The following is a 22,656-nucleotide window of genomic DNA, read 5'->3' as shown; positions in this document are numbered from 1 at the left end:
TTTCCCCCAATTGATCAGCACTGACAGCAGTAGCTTCCTAGCCAATGTGAGATTTTCACCTCTCCTCTACCCTGCATAGGGTTGATAGGGTCCAAAGCTGTTAGTAAAGATTAAAGCATCCTTGTTATTATAGCTGGAGTTAGGTAAGAAATAATGTATTTCCTGGCAATCTCATGACCTACTTTTGCCCTATAGCAGGCAGGTCTTGAGCAGTAAGGCAGGCAAGCACAGCTCTGAGACAAATGGAAAAGTAAAACATGCAGGGAAAGGGCTTTGGTACAAAACACTTTCTAGCAATGTTACCGTAACAAATGCTTACTTTATTGACAAAAAAAACCATAAAGAAACTTCAAACATGAATGGATGACACGGGCATAAACTTTGTAGTTTAAAGAAAGCATTGATTTACCTAGAATACAGACTCCCGTTTCATCACTTTTACCTAGCACCTTATTCAAGCAAGGAAGGAGCTTTCTGCAGTAGTGAAACCTTGTCTTCAAGTCATCTTTCTTCAAGAAAACCGAGGCGTTTTAGCCAAATATAGCATTACTGGGAATATTTCTGAGGAAGACGCAACATGCAGAATACCTTATTCTCTTCTAAAGGATGCAACTATCATGCTCATCCTTGAGGTCCCTTCCAGCCCTTAATTTCTGTGATTCTACAAAACACAAGCCAGGACTTCAGAAATGCTGAGCTTCTGTATACTTTCATGGAACATCAGTGGAAGAACAGTATCTTGCGATTTCGAAAAGGTGTGAAACATTTTGGTTGCAGTCTACAGGCAATACAAACTGCACAATGTCTAGAAAAAGTGGCACCAAAAAAACTCCAACCAGCAGCAAGCACCTGGACAAGGGCTGAAGCACCAAGATTCAACATTAGCAACAAAACCAAAATAGAGTGGAACAAGCCACAGAGGCAGGCTGAGGAGCTGGAATCCTAAAAATAGAAAGCAATGGGCATGAAAACAACACTGATACAGCAAAAGAGGGTTACTCAACTAGACCAGGGATCCTTTGGTGGCATTTGCTACCCAAAGCATGACCAAAAACAGAGGAGCAAACAGGAGAGCAGCAAGCAGAGAGCGAGCTTGCCCAAGAGCTGCTTCTCAAGGAAATCTGCAGATGACAAACCTGGAAAGGACTCTGATCATGCTGGAGGACAGGAGTGCAATTCCAAAGGATCCTGACAAAACTGCAGCAAGTGAGTATGTACGCTCTATTGGAGGGTGCACACAAGAGTAGCCATATGGTCTCTACCTGAACTGCAGTATGTGTTGATCAGCTGAGGTAGAGCACAAATCCTATGAAGTAGTCAGTAGAGGAGTTGGGGGTGGGGGGAAGGAAGGAAGAAATCAAGCCATGTTTCATCCACTGTTTTGTGGCCTTTAGAAGCAAAAAGGCCATAGGTTTTCATTTCTGTGCTGGCTTAAGCGAGATGATCAGGCTGTATGTAAACAGGCAAACAAACAAAAAATCTCTTTCATTAAGCACATGCAATAATGCCCCCCAAAAAGGAAAAGAATGTGGAGCCAGAAGGTTTTGTGGCACATGGTAGGTGGCTGACAGAAGCAGTAAAACAAAACCAAACTATGAAGGAAGTACAGGGAGAAGAAAAAGAGAAAAAAAGTCTAGCAGCGGGGATCACATGAAGCAGGGTTAAGTGTGGGTTAAGCAATGTTGAATAAAGAACGGGGAAAAACAACTATAACAAAAAGCAGGAGAAACAGCATGGGAGAGAGATCCGTTAAGTTCACAACTCACTGCACTCACCCTGAACCAATTAGTCTCCAAAGGTGGGTGTCCTACCTTCTGCCTGACTTCAGGCTAACACAACTAGCAAACTATCTGCATAAGAAAGGACATGTAAGCTAAATGAATGCCTGCCTAATCTATCCAATTCCTATACACAGATAAACAACTGTTACCTTCCCTTCCACCTGCCCCCAATTCAGTAAGTTTTACTCTTCCACAAATAATTAATACTTGCATGCTATTATTTACCCAGCACAGTGGGGAGAGGCCAAATTTATAATCAAGCCTGCCCTAGTAATGAACTTGAGACTGCTACTCCTTTAAATGCACCAAGGTTTTCTGAACACTCAATGGCATGTCCTACAGGCAATTTTTTTGTTCAACTGGCTCTTTAGGAGGTTTCAGGCTACTGAACAAGAATTATCTCCTTGCTTGGTCAAAGTGAGCTTACCCCAATTTGAATTGTATCAGATTAATTAGGTGCAAGACAAGGTGATAGTACTTCTCTACTTAGCACTGGTTAAGCTTCATCTAACAGTAGTGGGGTAGTGTTTACAGTTCTTGACTCCATATTTTTAAAAGAATGTAAGAGAAGTTAGAGAAGGCCCAGAGGCAGGCCCCTAACAAAGCTGATAAAGGACTTGGGAAGCAAATCATATGAGGAGAGGCAGAAAGAGCTGGGCATGTTCAGCTTGCTGAAAAGATGTTTAAAGAGGGGACATGCTAGCAGTCTTCAGATACTTGAAGTGCTACCATAATGAAGAGGGAAAGCACCTTTTCTCTCTTGCTACAAAGAGAAGGACACACACTCTCAAAGTTGCAGCAAAATAAGTTTAGATTGGTTATCCAGAAAAAACTTCTTCACTGTTAGAATAGCAAGGCAGTGGAACAGGCTGCCTAGAGGACCTGTGGACTCCATCGCTGGAGTTATTCAGGAAGAAGTTAGTCGACTACTGGTCAAGGATGATCTAGGCATGCCCATCTTCTATCATGAGTACTTCCCATACTTCTGGCCTTTGCCGATTCCCCTGGCCCCCTTTCTGCTACATATGTCAGGATGTTTTTAAGCCTCCCTCAGAGGTACTGGATGTTGGCTACAGCCAAGGCTGGGAACTCTCATTAGGCTGTGCCAGTGCTCCTGCTGGGACTAAAACCCAGAGGTTCCTGGCCCCTTCTCAGGGTCAGACCAACTGCCATATTTATGATCAGGAAATTTTTTTTACCCTATAGTCAGTTAGTACAGATTGTGGGGGGGTTTGCCTTCCTCTCTAGCACAGGGGCATGGGCCCTCTACCTGAGAACTCGAGTACATATTTTTAACATTTCACAGGAACAGGACATTGGCTGCCATGGTTCCCCTGCTTCAACTCTGGCAGGTTGGGGTATTAAGCCTGCATTGAGTCACAGGTTTATGAAAAGTTTGGATCAGAGGTTGGAAATATTGGGCAGAGTGCCAACAAACTCAACTTGTAAGATGTTGGCACACCAGGGGCAGATGGTAGGGGAGCTGCAAGGGGCCCGATCTTTGTTGTGGCAATGCAGCCCCAGACACTTCCATGCTCTCTGTCCCAAGGCATGCATACCAAGCAAAATGCCTTTGCACGCCACACATTGGCACATGCCAGGGGTTGCCTACCCTTCCTCAGACAGAAGGTTGGACTAGATGACCTCTAGAAGTCCCTTCTAGGCCTATTTCTATACAATTCTTTTTTCAACATATTTTTATTGTACAAAGGATCATTTTAGCCTTTGAAGTTTAAGAACTCTCTTCTAGGATTTAGACAAAGGGGACATTTCTTAGTAAGAATAGAAAGAATATAAAACTTTTTTCTATTTAAAAAAACAAACTTTTGAGACTTGTGACCAACTTGATTTGGGAGACCCCAAGGGTATGGACACATCGTCCTTTTAACTGTTTAACAAGGGAAGAGGGAGCTGTTGTTAAAGAGTACAAAGCAGCTGTTATGATCCAACTGTTCACCTACAAGATCCTGTATCAACATGGGAGAGCTAAAGTGCCCTGGCTGAGACTGAAGCTAGTGAGAATTGCCACTCCTTTGCTACATCTGTATAACTACAGAATCATAGGCTAGAAATAGACGTTGCTGAATAAAGCGGATCAGCTGTGCTGTGTCTCATGGCACAACTGATGCACTTCACTGAGCAAAACACATGTCTCCTTGTCCTGCCCTTGATGGTTCAGGACAAAGGACAATGTGATCTCCCTGCTTAACCAGACCTGCCTCCCCTCCAACTGCAGAAGTCTGCCGAGTCTGCCTCAGTGGAAGAAGCAGGGCTCTTACCCACTTCAGCCAGACTCGCTCCTGCAATCACACGGGACAGGTCTAGCTGAGCAGAGAGCCCTGGCCTCCCTGCTTATAGACAGGCACCCCAAGATTCCCTGGGGTACCTCTCTGTAAACAGGGAAAGCAGGAGGGTGCTCTGAGGGCTTGAGAGACCCTCAAGCCCCAAAAAGTACTTGCCCAGGATGGCTGGAGAGTATTGAGCAGCTCAGGGTGCTCCTACTCTCCCACCACAGAGCTGCAGAGTCTATTACTATCTTTTTGTCATGACACTGGTTTTCCTTTCATGTGGCACAACACAGGTAGCAACATTTATTTGCTCACAATTTGTGCCACCATAAACTTTAAAGTGATACAAACAGGACATCAGGCAATATGTCCATTTCCACCCTTACAGACAAAACTGTTGCGCTGGAACAGTTGAAAAGGGTATTTACATTAACAATGCAATCATTGTATTTGTCCATATCCTTAGAGAGGTTCCTAAGTTAATATCAAGGGAGACAATTTTCTGTACATCAACCTTTAGCAAATGTACTTAAATTTGCTAGTTCATTCTAAACAAAAAAAAGATAAAGGGAGTGAGTGAGCTATATTTCACAAGGACCCTCCCCCTCATTGGATCATTAAAGCTTTAACAAGAGAAGCAACAGTTCAGTTAATTTTGGAAGCATTTACTGATTTGTATTACTTTAGGCTGCTGGAGTTCCAATTGTGGACCAGGTGCCCATGATGACAGACTACGCAAACAGAACAAGACAGCTTCTGCCCCGAAGAGCTTCCAAATTAGGCATAAAACCAGAAACAGAATATAAAGGGAATAATGACAGTATGCTATGTAGTGTTCTTCAAGCACCAATGTCCTACTGTCTTTGGTACGATTAAGAAACGGAAAGGACTGAAAGAACATAAAAACACACCTTTGCAGATGACTGTAGAGGGCTCTTGCCAAGCTGAAGGTGCAAGCATGTTGCACAAGCCTGGGTTACTTGCATTTTTAAACAAATATTTTTTTCCCCGATTTGTGTATTATACTCTTTCAGCTCTCTCCCACAGTTTACCATACTGTTTGACTCAGCACTCTGAGCAGATTTATCATGATTTATGGACTTTTAAAAATGCTATTAAAGGCTGAATAAAATACACACCCTTCAGGTCCCAACCAGGATCAAACTCTATGGTGCCATGTACTGCAGAAATCAGAGCAAGACCCAGAGCACACAACCTAAAGTAAACAAGACAGACAACAGCTGGGAGAAAGTAATGTTCATGCCATTTGATAAGGAATAAAATGAGATACAACAAGGTGAAGACCAGAAATACACTGCAAACTTCTGCAATCTAATTACATCTAACAGTGGGGATGTAAAGTGGTACGAAGTTCCCAGCATGCCTCCATAGTTATGTCAGCAGAACTGCACTTTTACCAGTAAGACCTATTTTGCTAGAGAGAGGTGAAGAGACAAAACAAGTTACACCTGAAAGAGTGCAGTTCTGCCTGTATGAAGTGCTGTCCATACTAGGGGCACCTTGCTAGTCTACCAGAGCAATGCAAGTTATTCAGGAAACTTCCCTTTGCATAGGCTTAGCTTCAGTGATGGGCTCAGGGGTGCGCAGAAGTCTCCAATACAGCCCAAGATTTTATCTCCTAATCCAATACCTTAATCAAGATCATCCTTCTGTTTTCCGTTTACACTTTTCTCCAGTCCCAATCCTAGCTTTCTGAACACTCACCACACAAAGCAAGGAGTCAAAATGTTATGAAAAAACACATCTTGAATGCCCTTGTTGAAAATAGCAAACACCAGTTTCTTGGCCATTTAAAATATTCCTGCAAGTCTCCTGGTTTCTCTTCAGAGAACAAGAGCCCCAATCCTACGAAGGGAAGCAGGACTCAAAAATCTCCACTAACCAAACATTTGTTCCCTGGCCATATTTAGAGCCATCTCTGCTTATTTGGCTGCAAAATATGTTTTATCTATGTTTTACTCTGTAGGAAAATGAGTGGGATTCTTTTATGGCTCATGTGCCACAGTTGTTAATTAGGACCAAATTAATTCTTTTTTTTAAATTAGTCCATGCGCCAGGAAAATACAAACTGAAATTTGTAAACTTCAAAAAAATTGAAATAAAGTAAAAACAGGGATGTGTTACTTTAATAGACCTACCCTTTGGAGTACAACTATTTCTGTATCATAATTTTCCTACTTCCTTTAAGCCATCTTGCTATTGTTGATTTCTTTTCCTCAGCATTTGAATCAAAAAAAGTTACCCTGATATTTGAAACAACATGGATGGCTTGATCCACTGACAACCTTCAAGCTAGAGACAGTTGGTAATTAAAAACAGTAGGACCAATAACATAGCCTCCCCTTCCAGAATCTAACCTTAAGCCAAATCAAACTGTTTTCAGTCTGTAATTAACTGGACAATAAAATGTCATGTTGGACCCTGTTATAATATGGCAACATTCAAAGCAGCTACAATATGGTTTGGCCAAAGGGTGCACCAATAAAGATTTTCTTAGCCGATACCAATAGCCAATTATTAACCAACCATATTGACCAATGCCGATCTAATAACCAATATTTAATAATAACAGTAGGCATTTTAAATTACTGATATAAACCTTTTTTTGGCACACTCTAGCAGTCACCCGCATCTCACGCATTAGTGTCCTGGTGCTTAAAAATGGAGGCAGGGGTGCTTGAGCTATAGCCTGTCGAATGAGATTTATTTGAAGTGCTGCCACCACTGTTTAAGCTCAGGGACACTTAAGCAGAGCCAAACAGGTTGAGGGCAGATGCAGTCTGCCTGCTATGGGTTCAGAGCTCTGTGCCCCACTGCCTTTACCCCTGGAGCTTCATGTCAGCCATGTGCCCCCTGCTCACCGGACAGCAGGGGATACAACTCACTATCCCCCACTGCTGCTGCGCGGGCAGGGGCTATGCAGCCGGTAGGGAACTTCTAATGGAAAGGCAGCAGAGCGGAGAGCCCTGAGCCCAGAGTAGGCAGCCCGCATCTATCCCGCAAACTAATCTGGAGGTCACATGCCACCCCATGCCTCCCTAGGGCAGTACATGCAGTGGTGGGGAGCCACTCAGGCTCTCCCCCATCCCCCCCTGATAAGCCACCCATGGCTCCATGGATTTAATAGATTTCATAGACATTAGGGCTGGAAGGGTCCTCGGGAGATCATCGAGTCCAGCCCCCTGCCCAAAGGGCACAAAGTCAGCTGGGGTCATAGGATCCCAGCAAGATAAGCATCCAATTTACTCTTGAAGGTGTTCAATGTAGGTGCTTGAACCACCTCCGATAGCAGGCTGTTCCAGACCTTGGGGGCTCGGACAGTAAAGAAATTCTTCCTTATGTCCAGCCTGAAACGGTCTTGCAGGAGTTTGTGACCATTCGACCTTGTCATCCCTTGGGGCGCTCTGGTGAACAAACGCTCCCCCAGATCCTGATGGTCACCCCGATAAACTTATAGGTGGCCATCAGATCACCCGAGCCTGCGCTTTTCCAGGCTAAAGTCCCATGGCTCTCAGCCTGTCATCGTAAGATCGGTTTTCCTGACCTCTGATCATGCGTGTGGCTCTCCTCTGGACTCTCTCAAGTTTCTCCACATCCTTTTTGAATTGTGGAGCCCAAAACTGGACGCAGTACTCCAGCTGCGGCCTCACCAAGGCCGAGTACAAGGGGAGAATGATGTCCCGGGATTTGCTCCATCCTACTTCCCGCCCTGGCTGCGCAGCACACCCAGCCCCACTCCTTCCCTCACCATGGGGCCCTCAATCTGCCCATACCTCTTCTCCTCCATAGACTTAGCTGCAGGCAGCTGCTTTCCACACTGCCCAGCTGTATTCCTGGCCAAAGCTGCACACATACATATGGTGTCCCCCACATCTCGCTCCCGACAGCCCCAAGGAGGACCCCTTTGCAGGCTAGAATGCTGTCCACCTGCAAGGGAAAACCTGCCATTTCCCTAGGGAACCCAGGCATCTGGGGGACCTGGCCCCATGGGGGAGAGGGAACCCAGGTGTCCAGGGCCCTAGCCAGAAGGCATAATTATTGGTAAACACTAGCAGCTACAACGGCTAAAAAAAGCTGATAGCCAATAATGTAATCTTCCTTTTATCAGTGCAAATCCAATAGGCAACTGATATATCGGCACCTCTAGTTTGGTCTTCTATCATGGTTGTCAACAGCAGGTTCTGCAGTCTTGCAACACAGCAGCTTTTTGTACTTTAGCAAACCTTGTTTTGAGATAAGCAGCTAACTGTACTGTATAAACAATACTTTCCCCAAAATTTCCTGCCTCTCCATGTTTAAAGAAAAAAAAAAAAAAAAAAAGATTAAGGCTAATAGTGACCCGAGTACCCAGTCAAGCCCTTCACTTTTGGACTGAACAGTTATATCCATTATCTTCCTGATATTAAAGCACCAAAGTTTAATGAAGCACAATAATCAGAAACTAAAAACAGTCTCAGAATATTAGCTCTATAAAAGGTAGAATAATTGGAGCTCTAAAACAATAAAATTCAGCAGATTGTGATTTTACTGAGTTCTGTAACGATAATTTTGCTAAATGTAAAATTACCAAGTTCTATAATGTTATTCATTCTACAAAGTGTCGGTCACTGGGCCCATTCATCTATTTCTCAGAGCTCTCTCAGCGGCTGTGTATAAGTACCCTCCCAAGCTGTTCTGAAACTCAGGTATTCTTTCCTCATGTATATCATTCCAAAACCCTGCATCTTCCTTGATAACCTAAAAACAAAACAAATCACATAACTTAAATCACCTATTCCTCATTCACTTTATGAATGAGCTGCTGCTTTACATAAAAAGAAGAAACAGAATGACCAAGGAAAGAAACTGTATAAAATGGAACTGAAACAGTATGTAGATGGTGGACAGAAAAACAGTGTGCTTAATCAAATGAAAATGCAGCTAAAGTGTGCCTACTAGAACAGAAACTTCGTAGAAGTTACACCCGCTTCCTTCATCTGTCTTTTAAATCAAAAGTATGCACTTAAGTTTGTTTGCAAAGGAAGCTAGCATATGCAAAAAAAATGTGGTACCGCACAGTGATCCTACATGTTACATAACTCGTGTTATACTTGAGCAAGTAAACACTGCAGCAACAGCTGGTGCACAACTAGTTGGAAGACAGTTTGTCAGGTTTCAGTTATAAAATGTTCTCTTTCCGGAGGAGCAAGAAATGCAGCAAAAGATGTTTATTGGACAGAAAGTTTCAAAAAGAGACAGCATTTTAAAGTTAGACATAGGGTAAAATTCTCTCAATTTAAAGTAACTCAGTCATTTGAAAGGTCATCTCTGGACTATAAATCTAAGTTAAAAAAACACTTAAAAGGCACAAAATGTTACAATGGTTCTCAATAGTCTCAATGGTTGACTAAATATAGATTCCTAGTGGATTAAGCAATTTAGTGTAGTTTTACCTAGTTAAATAAGATGTTTTAACAGACTAGGATAATGAATAGAGGAGCAATTTTTTGTATCAGTAGGACTAAACTTGTAGTTCAGTTAATAAGTAAGCTCATTCACAATATATATACAATCAGAGCAGCAATGGGGTTCAGGACCCCAACAGACTATTACACCTACCGGGAACTGGAGGAACACCAGAATCCAAGAAGGACAACGTACCAGAGTATTTAAATCTGGCACATTATGTATTGCAAAATAATGGGAAGAGATGGTACAACTGAACACAACAGAATGTAATTTTGCCTTTTTTGTTTGTTTTTTAAGAACCAAGAAAATACTTTAAAAGAAATGTAATTGTAATATTCTTTTAGCAAAGTGCATCAGCTGGGAGCAAGTTCTGGCATTTCCATTGTAAATATATATGATGCAGCTTTTAATAACACAACCACTTCCCCTTCTCCTCACCCCATGTAATTCAGCGGGCAAAATATATGTTTAATGAGAAAGCTGTTTTGTATTATTTTCATAAAACAGAGCTTTAAGCTCCCTGTGTCTTGACAAGCAGAATCTACCGACCCCAACCCTACCAGGTGCAAGATCTCCTTCAGAAAGATATGCATGTTTTATCCTCTTCCACCTTGAGAGAAGAATGGAAAGGGATGAAGCTCCAAAGCAGCGACACTGTACACCTCCTCTATCCACAGTCACAAATACTGACTTGCTCAGACTGGGAAAGGAGGGTTTGGAATCATTCCCTAACATGGTGATCCTTCTGCATACTGAGTCTAGGTCCAAGCTCTGGAATAAGGAGCCTCTATGAAACCAAATACAAGGGCTTTTTGGGCTTCAATGAAGTGGGAAAGGAACACTTTGGCTTGTACATATTGTTAACTATCACTTTCTGAATTTAAACAGAAGTGATGCTGTCTCCTAGAGACCACTGGAACTGAGGCACTGAATGTAAATTATGTGAGAAATGGCCCCCACTATTTTCAGTAGGATGTTGGCAATGGCCTAAAGACAGTAATTCAATCATTATCATTCAATTATTGCACTGATAATCCCTCAGTTAGTTGAGTTTATGGGCAGAACAAAGTTCATTGTGATCACTGTTTCATTCCCTCCTTAACAACTGGATCCATACTCACTTAAGTATGTTGCTGGAGCAGAAAGAAGCCATGAGAAAGCAGAAAATATACTTGTCTTGCTTAACTTCTTTATATAAAAATGTTTAGTTATTCCATATTGTGGATTAATTCATTTAGCCTAGAGGTAGTGCTGAATATTTTAAATGACACTTTCAGTTGAATGTTTCTCCATTTGTTTTCTACCCAGTCCTAGGTATGGATGCCTGAAATGAATCCATCCAGAAGCTGGTAATGAGATAAAACTAAGGAAGCGTGGGATTAAGGGACCACTATCCACCCCATAGAAAAAAATTATTTAACTGAAATATTTTTGAGCTTTTTCTAAATACTCAGGCTTATAAATACACCCACACATGAGCAGTAGCTACTATACTAAAAAAGCCTAGAGATATATACTGAAATGCTGATTTTTTTAATCAACGTGTGGATCAAAGGACACCGTACTGGGACTGAGAAAGTCATTAGCAAGATCTTGGGAAAGCTTCACTGGCCTCCTTCAATGAATCTGAAAATAAACAATGTCAGCTTTTTGTCTTTTTAAAGTTAACCAATCTTTTTGCTTCTTAATTATGTCTAATGATGCCTTTTGAAGTTTTTTATTTTTTTAAATATTATAAATGCAAGGCTCATCTACTCAAGAAAACATCACATGAAGCAGAAGTGAAGGTTTACCAACTGAGAAATGTAGAGATTTTTATTCACTGTTTTGTTTTTGAGGGAAGTCACTAGTTAATAAAAATAAAGATTCTTGACCACCATCTCTTTAAAGGACAAAAAGCAATATGTATCCTGAAACCCCCCACATTAAACCATTCTTCTAGTAATACTAAGAAACTCACCACTCCTAACATTTTGCTAGTAAAAATAAATAAATAAAACCGTTCAGCCGTTTTCTAATTCATGAGGAAATCAACCCCCACCCCTTTTTAAAGACATACAGCTTCTCTTTAAATATTTACCTTCACATCTTTGAAGTTCAACTCCGTTAAAAAAAATGTAATGTTGTATTTTGTTTACCCCATATGTCTATCTTTAAGAACTGCATCATATATAGAATGGTGCTGTCTACTCTAAGTGCTGCATCTTGCTCTAGCAGGGAAGAGACTTAAAACATTCACATCCAAACTTCTGCTCAGAATGGTAAGGATGACAAGGCTCAGGAATGGGTGTGAAATTACAAACTTCTCTGTCCATTTTCACAGTGTGCTTAACTTACTAACGAAGTACCATATATACCTGAATCCAAGACTACTTCAAATTTAAGATAACCCTCCAACAATTAGATTTTATACATGGAAAATTATACATTTTTCACAATCTTTCATGTACATGATCTTATTATTGGAAGGTTATCTTACATTCATCCCCACAGAGCAGCAACAGGAGGCAAGGGACCAGATGCCTGTCCCTTGCATCCCTCCCCCTGCCACTTGTAGCCCTCACGTGTCTGCCCTCTTGCCATCTGCCCCTGCCACATGCACTCCTGTGCCTGCCCTCCAGCGCTACCTACCGTCTCTCCTGCACCACCCCCTGCCACTTACCTTTCACGCAGCAACTGTGGCCCTGGGGGCTGGCAACAGCAGCAGGTCCAGTCTAACCTAGCCACAGCAAGTCTGCGTTGGTGCTGGGCCAGGGCTGAAGATAAGCAGCTGCAGGGGCAGGACTGTGCCCACCCCCCCACCAGTAACACATAACAAACCTCCCCCATGCCCTCCCCCACTGCACAGTCTCCCCTGAACTCACCATCCCCTGCAACATGAGCTGCCACCTGCCTCGGGCTGGGGTAGCTCATCTCCAGCTTCAGTCCCAAACCTGAAGCGAGCCAAAGCCAAAAGTAAGCTCTTGCCTGCCCAAAGCCAGTACAGGCAACCCCTGCTTAGTGCTCTAAATTGTTCCCGAAAAACTAAGCGTTAACTGGAACAGCATTAAGCAAAACATGCTGCCAGCTGTACAATGCCCGTGAGCATTATAACAAAACTCACCAAGTGGAATCAGGTGTCAATGTAAAACCAGCACTATGGCAAAATAGCACCAATTAAAACAGTGTGTGTGTGTGGGGGGGGGTTATCCTGTACTTGAATCTAAGACGAGGCTTTTTTCCTCTCATGCTGACTAGGGAGAAAAACCCTTGTCCTGGATTCATGTAAATACAGTAGTACTATTCCATTACTGTACAGCCAAGCCAGCTAGGGACCTAGGGACTACTTGTTCTTTTGTCACACAAGTTACCACATTTTAAAGGCCTTATATGCAAATGAAGAGTCATGAAACTTGCCAGAAAACACATGGACTGACCTTCCGATTCTAGTGTAAGTTTGCAAGATCAGCAGTTAGAAAAAGCCATTTTTCATTTCTGAGCAATAAGTCATTCAGACTCAAACATGGAAGGCCAGGTCATTGTCTCCTAGGCCCTAATAAAATGAAATACTTCAGCATGTAAATAGTCCTATAAGGGTGAGCAGGACTTTCAAAATTAAGCATGTACTCAAATGCTCTTTTGAATTGAAACTGTGGTTATCAGAAACTTAATCACACTTTACACTGGAATGGCCCAATTTTTTTTTTTAAACACAAAGATTCACATATTTCATAGACATTAGGGCTGGAAGGGACCTCAGGAGATCATCCAGTCCAGCCCCCTGCCCCAACAGCAAGAAGTCAGCGAGAGAAAGAAGTTGTAGCTTGCAGAACAAAGCCACATTTTAAAAATAAAGTCCGTTACCTAGACCACAAAATTGTTAAAACTGAAAAAATAAATAAATCAAGATTTACTTTTCATTCCATTTGCAAACTTCAGACATTTTTCCATAACAATGAACACGTATTAAAATCTCAGCTTTACTGTGATATTAAGATTTTGTTTAATTTTACTTTCAGGTATTCTTTCATTAATAAGAACACAAACATTATTACATCACTGGAAATGCAAGATATTACTTAACTCATATTTAAATGATTAAAACTATTTCATCTTGTTTCCATCTTCGAAGGAAATATTTCCATCTGATATTTGGTCAAATTTGCCCCAAGTTTATTTTAAAACCTTGTTTTCACAAAATCCTCTCCTACTAAAATAATTAAAGAGCACTTATGTTGTTTTAACCTATATATTTCAACAACTTCTTAAAATAGTCACTGCACTCCCCAAAAATCCAAAAAAGTAAAAATATCCTTTTTTTTAAAAACACGTAAGAAAAGACTAACACCCATCACTGAATTCTGATACACCAACATACTATGAAAACAAAATATGAATAAGCTAATGAAATCATAAATGTTTATGTAATTCCCTCTTACTAATAAGACAATGTTACCTTGACACACAAAAAACACAAAAAGACAAGACCTCCCCAATGGGACATGCATTGTCAAGATATGAAATACAACAACACTTGCTGGATTGCATTTTAGGTACTTTCATCCTATCACAAATATTTTCAGAGCTTCAACAGGCTTTCAAGCAGTATACTCCATGTAAAGTCATTACCTATTACCCTTCTCCTATCTTTATGGTGATGGGAATTTTTTTTTGAAGGGTCATGGCAAATTTGACAGATGGAAGATTTTATGCCACCAAAATTAATATAACTGAAAGATATTAAAGGGGAAAAAAAAAAAATCAGTAGGGACTCAGAATTGTTAAAAATAAAAACTGTTAAGAACAAGGATGGGACCAGTATTTGAAATCACTTTAATTAAAAAAAAAAAAAATAGATAAGATTTCAGGTAGACTCTCTCATTTTAAAGCCCCAACATGATGATTTCACTGATCAGAGGGTTAGCAATTGCGTGCGCCTCAATTCATACAAGAAAAGGCTATGCAAGTTCCCCTATGCTGTTTTGCCAAGCCACTGCCATCTTTGTTATTCCAGTCACTGGTCTTCATAGAATAGCAACTCATGCCAAAATGAGTATTTTATGATGTGGATCAGTCACCAAAAGACTCTAGGACAGAAATAAAGTGTATTTGTGTTTTTGACCAATCAAAACCTGAAATTAGATTTTCACAACCAACATAAACCATCAAATTTACCAATAAGCTTCATTTTATCAAATGGACATTTTCCACAGCTGTTCTATAGTCTGTTGAAAAAACAGTTCAAGATTTTAGAAAATACTTAACTTTGACTTACTTTATGACATACCTTACCCCCCCGCTTGTTTCTATTTAATAAGCACAATTTGTTTTTACTGCTCTTCCTTTTTAAACAATTTTGCTGAGCCAATCATGAGAGAGAGAGAGAAGCTCAAATGCTCAATTTTGACATTCAAAGTTCTACAAATTAATCAAATCACTGTTATCCTGCTTAAATGCAGTTTGTTTAGATCCTCATTAGGAAGCAGATGCTCAAACCGAGTTGTACTAAAATGGCCCAGTGTAATAAGATCTCCCTTTTATTGACAGCTGCATGCTTAAACATACAAGTTGCATAAGTTTTCAAAATGAATTGTGCCAGAATTAAATCTTTCAAATATTTTAGGGACGGTTAATAAGACAGCTGATGTCAACGAGAACACAACTCAATGTAACAGTGTTTAAGGTATCCTCTAGATAAGCAACCAGCTTGATCTGACAGGGGAGGAAGAAGAAAAAATGACAACAACAACAACAAACCCCCCCACTTTGCAGAACGCTATTTGCATCCAGCGATGGAGCCAATCCTGCTTGTTCAGACGAGTTCGCTTCGACCAGCTCTTCCCATTCCCCCGACAGAGGGAGGAGGATGGAGCAAGAGTTGCAATGAAATGTGTCTGACTTACCGACAGAAATTCCCACGTACATATATATTTAAAAAAAAAAAAAAAGCCAACTGAAGAAAAAAAAAACAACTAAAAAAGAAGGCAGAGGGAATCTCCACATCCTGCCTGTCCACAACTAAAACTCGACCCCCCAAACCAGAGCAAGGCCTTGCAGCAAGTCAGCGCAGCGCATACTTATGTAAGGCTCGGCGTGCCCACACCGTGTGTGGCGGCTCTCTGCCCCTCATGGGGGGGGGGGAGGGGGCGCCACCGCCACACAAGAAAGTTGCCCCTCATTAGGGGACCAGGAGCCTGTTCTCATAAATGACTCTGCCTTGGCACGGGGGCAGAAACCAACCGTGGGCACGAGAAAGGCCTGCTCCGCCACACACCACAGGGCAAGTGCGATGCAGAGGCCGAGCCCGGGGGGACCATTTTCCCCTATGCCCGGGGGCGCAGTGGGGGGCTGCCCACCCCACCGCCCAGGGGGACCAAGAGGCGCCTGCTGCAGGCCTGCGGGCCAAGTGTCCCGGGATCCCTCACGACGCACTCCCCCCACACCCCGGGGGCGCTAGGCCGCGGCCTCGCGCCCCCCTCACGCACTCACCCCGCGGCGGCGGCGGTCGGGCCCAGCCTCAGCTCATTCGCGGGCGGCGGAGCGCGGCTGTGTGCCCCGGGGGCCCTCCGCGTTCATGGCTCCTCGCTCCACGCAGCGCCACCGACCCCCGCGCCGCCTCCGCCGCCCTCCGCGCCAGCGCACGCGCCCCCGGCCCGGCCCGGCCCGGCCCTGCCCGGCGCCACTGCGCATGCGCGCGCCGCCCCTCCCCCGCCTTCTCCGGGGGTAAAGCCCCGGCGGGCGCTGGGCGCAGTGCACGGCGAGACCCGGATGTTGGAGCAGGCCGCGGAGCTATTACATCACCCTGGCGCCTCACTGCGTCTGCGCGGTTCGCTCCGCCCCGCCGGGTTGTGGGGGCGCATGCGCGTGCGGCTCTGAGTCTGCAGGGAGTGGGGGAAGGGAAGGGGAAGGGGAAGGGTAGTGGCTGCTTTAGGCTCTGTGGGTGTGGGCAGTCGTAAGCACACCCTGATTTGAATCCTTGCATCAGCCAAAGTAGTAAAAGTGTTCAAAATGCACTAGACGATGCAGACTCGTAGTAGAGATGATCTCTTTTATTAAACCGACCAGATTTTTGCAAAAAAACAAAATAATCTATTGACTCGCCTGTGAAATCCAGTGAAATAGGAACGTTCATGGCTACGTGGGAGAACTTGTACAATCTTTTCTCCCATGCCTGATGCAGGGTGTTTGTGCCGGAAAGCTTGCCATTAACTTCTTTTTCCTTTTTTGCAAAAATCTGGTGGGTCTAATAAACGAGATTATCTCTACTACAAGACCTGGTTGCCTTTTCCTCTAGACCAGGGGCAGGCAATTAAGGGCCACTTACTGAGTTTTGGCAAGCCATCGAGGGCCACATGACATGCAGCCAGGGGCAGATAAATATTTTCTAAATTTCTTAGGGGCCCCGCGGGCTGGATAGACTGGCTTAGTGAGCCGTATCCAGCCTGCGGGCCGCATTTTGACCACCCTTCCTCTAGACTGATACAGCTACAACCTGGATACCTAACAAAATGCACCGCTCACTTGATCTAATAAAAAAGATCACATCTGCTCAAAGAGCCTTGCCTGCCTATGTCCTTTGAGTGACACGGCGACCACCAGAAAACCCAGCAAAATGTAGGATCGTTTTTGAGGCAGTGAATTGAAGCAGCGACACCCGAGTCACTCTCAAGTGTCTTAGCCGATTTCTGGGCTCGCCTAGAAATAAAGAAATGCTTCAATTTGGATGAGCCATTTCTCGCTCGCTGGCTGTTTATATGAGCAATGTAAAATAAATAAGAGTTATTTACGGTGTTGGCCTTAGGGTTGTTGGGCAAGAGAGTCATTTGGGGCCCCTTAGAGGTACTCCGTTAGATATGAACCCGCCACAGTTGTACCGTGGATGTTTTTAATATTTGGGGGGGGGGGGCGGGGATTAGATAAATAGTTGAGTGTTAAAATGCAAATAAAGCTACTTCCTTGCAAAAAACTTAACCACCCCCCCCAAAATTGTTGCAAAATGTTGGGGCCCGCTAAAGTGTGGGACCCTGGGCAGTTTGCCTTCCCCTAAGACTGCTCCTGCTTATTTGCATACTTTATTTGCATCGGTATTCAGGGTTATGATAGCTTTTCAGCAAATACGATCATTTTGAGTTTCCAATGCAATAATTTCACATTTAAGATCTGGCAATGCTATGTGTAGCTCCCTCATACAGTAGTGGGGCTGGAAGGGACCTTCATAGTTGTCTAGGCCCAGGGTTCAAGTTATACTTTGATTCTCAGTGGGGGGGGGTCTGCAAAAAAAAATCGGGCTGCTTGTTGCTAATAAAATCGGAGACCCCCAAGTTATGATTTTCAAATCTTACAGAGGGGCTCTCATCTCTTATGGGGGCGCTCAACCTCCCCCAGTTTCTCTGTAATTCAAACCCTGTTTGGGCCAACCTTCTGCCTGAGGCAGGATCATCCCTCTCCAAACCAAACCAAGCCAAACCATCATCTAAGTCTATGTTAGATTGGTCAACCCTGACACAGTCTGGAGAGCAGCACCCCCATCCCTGCCCACCCTAGGACACACATGGGTAGAGGACCCCTGCCCTGGGACTGTAGGCAGGAGCCCTGCTTTGGAGCTTGCCTGTGTCTGACAGGGCAGGGAATGCCCACTTGCCCCGTTACCCCCAAATGTCACCCTATACATGGCCTAGTAGGGGCCGGCTCAGTGTATGCTCCATCTGCCTGAGTGCCACAGGGGCGGTGCAGTGGCAAGCCATGCAGATATGCACTGCTCCCAGTAATGCTCCTTTCAGCACTCACAGTCCCTGCTGGGTTAATCTATAGCAGTGCTGCTCCACCTTTTGGCCAGGCATGGGGCCGGACTGTGGGCTGAATTAGACCTTGCACTTCAGGATCAGGCCCCACGCTGCCCCTTTCTGATTCCAGGCCAGGCGAGGGTGGGGAGGGACATGCTGCCCTGTGTGCCTGACCTAGCACACAGGGCTATGGCCTGCTGGGCTCCCCACAGATGTGTAGGGATCCCTCTGGGTTACATGACATGGTGCCGGGGCTGGATCCAACCTGTGGGTTGGGCCAAGGCAAGTGTATCCTGTCTCCTCCTTGACTTCAGACTAACATGGCTGACTAATATGTCTCTAAATAAATGGTCTGTAGGCTTCATCCCTGAAAATGCATGGCCTGCAATCAATCTAGTCATGGTTTGTTACTGGTTAATGCAGATTTGATGATAATGTGGCTTGTGATGATTCACTTATTGAAGACAGAGTGTTGTCAAGAGGGAGCTGAGTGAGTTCAGTTTAGCCAGCATCTTCCTCGTGCAGGTAACGTCCATTACTCACTGCAATACTGTGGAAAAGGCCCTGGGAATTACAATGGATCATAAGTTGAATATGAGCCAACCTCATGCTCCTGTTGCAAAAAAAGCCAACAGCATCCTGAGCTGCATCAATATGACTGTCACTTGCAAATCAAGGGAAGAGATTCTTCTACTCTGTTCAGTTCTGGAGGCCTCACCTGGAGCACTGTGTCCAGTTTTGTTCCCCACGCTTCAATAAGGTTATGGACAGTTTGGAAAGAGTATAAAGCAAAGCAACAAAAATGGTTAGGGGCCTGGGAAGCAAGACTTGCACAAGAAGGCTAGAAAAGCTGATTCTGCAAAAGACTGAAGTGGGGGTTGATAACAGTTTTCAAATACCCAAAAGGCAATTATAGAGGGGATGGAAGTAGGCCTTTCTCAGTGGCTGTAGAGGACAGGACTAGGAACAATGGACTCAACTGCAGCAGGAGTTTCAGAGGAGTTTTCTGACTACAAGGGTGAAAAAGCATTGCAACAGGCTATCTACAGAAGCAGGAGAATCTCCACCTTTGGAAGTTTTGAAGAGCAGATTAGACCATGGGTGGGCAAAATGCGGCCCGCGAAAAATTTAGAAAATTAATATTTATCTGCCCCTGGCTGCCTGTTATGTAGCCCTTGATGGCTTGCCAAAACTCACTAAGCAGCCCTCCTCCTGAAATAATTGCCCGCCCCTGGATTTCATGGAATTGTCTGGGATGGTTTAGTCAAGGATGATCCTGCCTTGAGCAAGGGACTAGACTAGATGTTCTTGTGATGTCCCTTCCAGCCTTATTTTCTGATGATAAAGAATCCAAGGAGATCTTCCTCCTTAGGGTCTTCCCCATACACTGGCTGGTGTGACTGTGAAGCCACAATTTGAACTGCTTTGTGCTTTCATGCTCTTCCTAATTTGCCTGGGCTTATGCAAGTTTTTAGGGAAGTTGCCTGGGGGGTTGGGGAAGGGCCAGGGGTGTTACTAGGAAAGATGTGGAGAGGAAAATGTGTAAAGCTTCCTTTACCAATTCACAGGTAGATCAGAGGCTGAGGATTTTCAGGGCTCAGGTGTGTCGAGAATTATGACGTCATTGGGATAATGGAGACCTGGTGGGACTCCACCCATGACTGGACCACGGGTGTAGAGGGCTATACCCTGTACAGGAGGGATCGTGTTGACAAAAGGGGTGGGGGTGTAGCTCTCTATGTGAAGGAAAGCTACATGTCCCTGCAAGCTGATGTTGGCGACCGGCATGGACAGCTAGAGACCCTCTGGGTAAAAATTCGTGGGAAAAACGGCACAGGGGACACAACGGTGGGAGTCTACTACAGACCTCCCACTCAAAGTCCTGAGCTTGACCAGGAGTTCACCCGGGAACTGACTGAGGCCGCTTGCCCCAGGACCTTGGTTGTCATGGGTGACTTCAATTACCTGGACATCTCGTGGGAAGATCACTCAGCAAAATCCGAGCAGTCGCAAAGCTTTCTCTCGTGCGTGGATGACCTCTACCTGACTCAAGAAGTCTATGGGCCAACGAGAGGCAAAGCGCTGCTTGACCTGGTACTGGCTATGAGGGACGACCTAATCAGCGACCTAGTGATCGATGGGAAGCTGGGTGACAGCGACCACGAGCTGATCACCTTCACCATCCGCCGTAAAGCTGGCAAGTCAGTCAGCAACACAGAAGTCCTTGACTTCAGACAAGCCGACTTTGACGAGCTCAAGAGGCTTGTCGGTCAGGCCCTCAGAGACCATGACCCCAGGGAGATGGGAGTTCAAGAAGAGTGGTTGCTTCTCAAGGAAGCGATCCTCAATGCACAAGCTAAATGTATTCCAACACGGAGGAAAGGCAGCAAGAAGGCACAGCAGCCCCCCTGGCTCTCCAGGGACCTAGCGGACCTCCTGCAGCTAAAAAGGAAAGCATACAAAGGATGGAGGATGGGATTCACCTCCAAGGAGGATTATTCTGCACTGGTCCGGTCCTGCAGGGAGCAAACCAGGAAAGCCAAGGCTGCAACTGAACTCCAACTAGCTTCAGGCATCAAGGACAACAAAAAGTCCTTTTTCAGATATGTGGGGAGCCGGAGGAAAAGCAAGGGCAATGTTGGACCCCTGCTAAACCAGATGGGGCAACTGACAACTGAGGCCCAGGAAAAAGACAACCTATTAAATAGGTACTTTGCGTCAGTCTTTCATCGGCCCCATGGGACGCCCATGCCTGCTATGGGACAGGGAGATCCGGGTGAGGGGGATCCCCTACCCTCCATCAATGCCGACCTCGTGAAGGAACACCTTGAGAAGCTGGATACCTTCAAGTCAGCCGGCCCTGACAACCTGCACCCCAGGGTACTCAAGGAGCTGGCGAGCGTCATAGCCCAGCCCCTGGCACGGGTCTTTGAAAACTCCTGGCACTCTCGTGTAGTGCCCGAAGACTGGAAGAAGGCCAATGTGGTGCCGATCTTCAAGAAAGGGAGGAGAGTGGATCTGGCTAACTACAGGCCCATTAGCCTGACTTCTATCCTGGGGAAGATCTTAGAAAAGTTTATTAAGGAGGCCATCCTTGAGCGACTGGCCCAGGCTAACATCCTAAGGGATAGCCAGCACGGGTTTGTTGCGGGTAGGTCTTGTTTGACCAATCTCATTTCCTTCTATGACCAGGTGACCTATCACCTGGACAAGGGAGAAGAGATTGATGTTATATATCTTGACTTCAAAAAAGCCTTTGATCTGGTATCCCACGATCACCTCTTGGCCAAACTGCCCAGTTGTGGCCTTGGCTCCACCACGATCCGCTGGCTGGGAAACTGGCTCCGTGGTCGGACCCAGAGGGTAGTAATCGATGGCAGTCACTCATCGTGGTGCCCTGTGACCAGTGGGGTCCCTCAAGGCTCTGTCCTGGGACCCATACTGTTCAACATCTTCATTAATGATGTGGACATTGGAGTCAGGAGTGGACTGGCCAAGTTCGCCGATGACACCAAACTTTGGGGCAAAGCATCCACACCAGAAGATAGGCGGGTGATCCAGGCTGACCTGGACAAGCTCAGCAAATGGGCGGACGAGAACCTGATGGTGTTTAACACCGAAAAATGCAAGGTTCTCCACCTTGGGAGGAAAAACCTGCAGCATCCTTATAGGCTCGGCAGTGCTACGTTGGTTAGCACTACAGAAGAAAGAGACTTGGGGGTCATCACTGACCACAAGATGAACATGAGCCTGCAATGCGATGCTGCGGCTAGTAAAGCTACCAAAACGCTGGCTTGCATCCATAGATGCTTCTCGAGCAAATCCCGGGATGTCATTCTCCCCTTGTACTCGGCCTTGGTGAGGCCGCAGCTGGAGTACTGCATCCAGTTTTGGGCTCCACAATTCAAAAAGGATGTGGAGAAGCTGGAGAGAGTCCAGAGGAGAGCCACGCGCATGATCAGAGGTCAGGAAAACAGATCTTATGATGACAGGCTGAGAGCTATGGGACTCTTCAGCCTGGAAAAGCGTAGGCTCAGGGGTGATCTGATGGCCACCTATAAGTTTATCGGGGTGACCACCAGGATCTGGGGAAACGTTTGTTCACCAGAGCGCCCCAAGGGATGACGAGGTTGAACGGTCACAAACTCCTGCAAGACCGTTTCAGGCTGGACATAAGGAAGAATTTCTTTACTGGCCGAGCCCCCAAGGTCTGGAACAGTCTGCCAGCGGAGGTGGTTCAAGCACCTACATTGAACACCTTCAAGAGTAAATTGGATGCTTATCTTGCTGGGGTCCTATGACCCCAGCTGACTTCCTGCCCTTTGGGCAGGGGGCTGGACTCGATGATCTCCCGAG

The 22,656-nt window shown here is 44.9% G+C and overlaps 1 protein-coding gene across 1 annotated transcript in view; it reads right to left on the bottom strand.

Annotated features, from left to right (window-relative positions):
- PPM1A (protein phosphatase, Mg2+/Mn2+ dependent 1A) overlaps positions 1-16,217 on the bottom strand; it is a 39,319-nt gene extending 23,102 nt beyond the window's left edge. The window contains exon 1 of the mRNA XM_090034311.1: positions 16,007-16,217. The gene's annotated coding sequence lies outside the window, so the exon portion shown is untranslated. The remainder of the gene's footprint in view (positions 1-16,006) is intronic.
- Positions 16,218-22,656: the final 6,439 nt, after the last annotated feature.

This window comes from Crocodylus siamensis, chromosome 2, assembly GCF_052110815.1.
Source record: "Crocodylus siamensis isolate JL-2025a chromosome 2, ASM5211081v1, whole genome shotgun sequence".
NCBI classification, from domain to species: Eukaryota; Metazoa; Chordata; order Crocodylia; family Crocodylidae; genus Crocodylus; species Crocodylus siamensis.
Note: the sequence above shows the minus strand (reverse complement) of the source record. Positions and strands in the feature narration are given on the sequence as shown.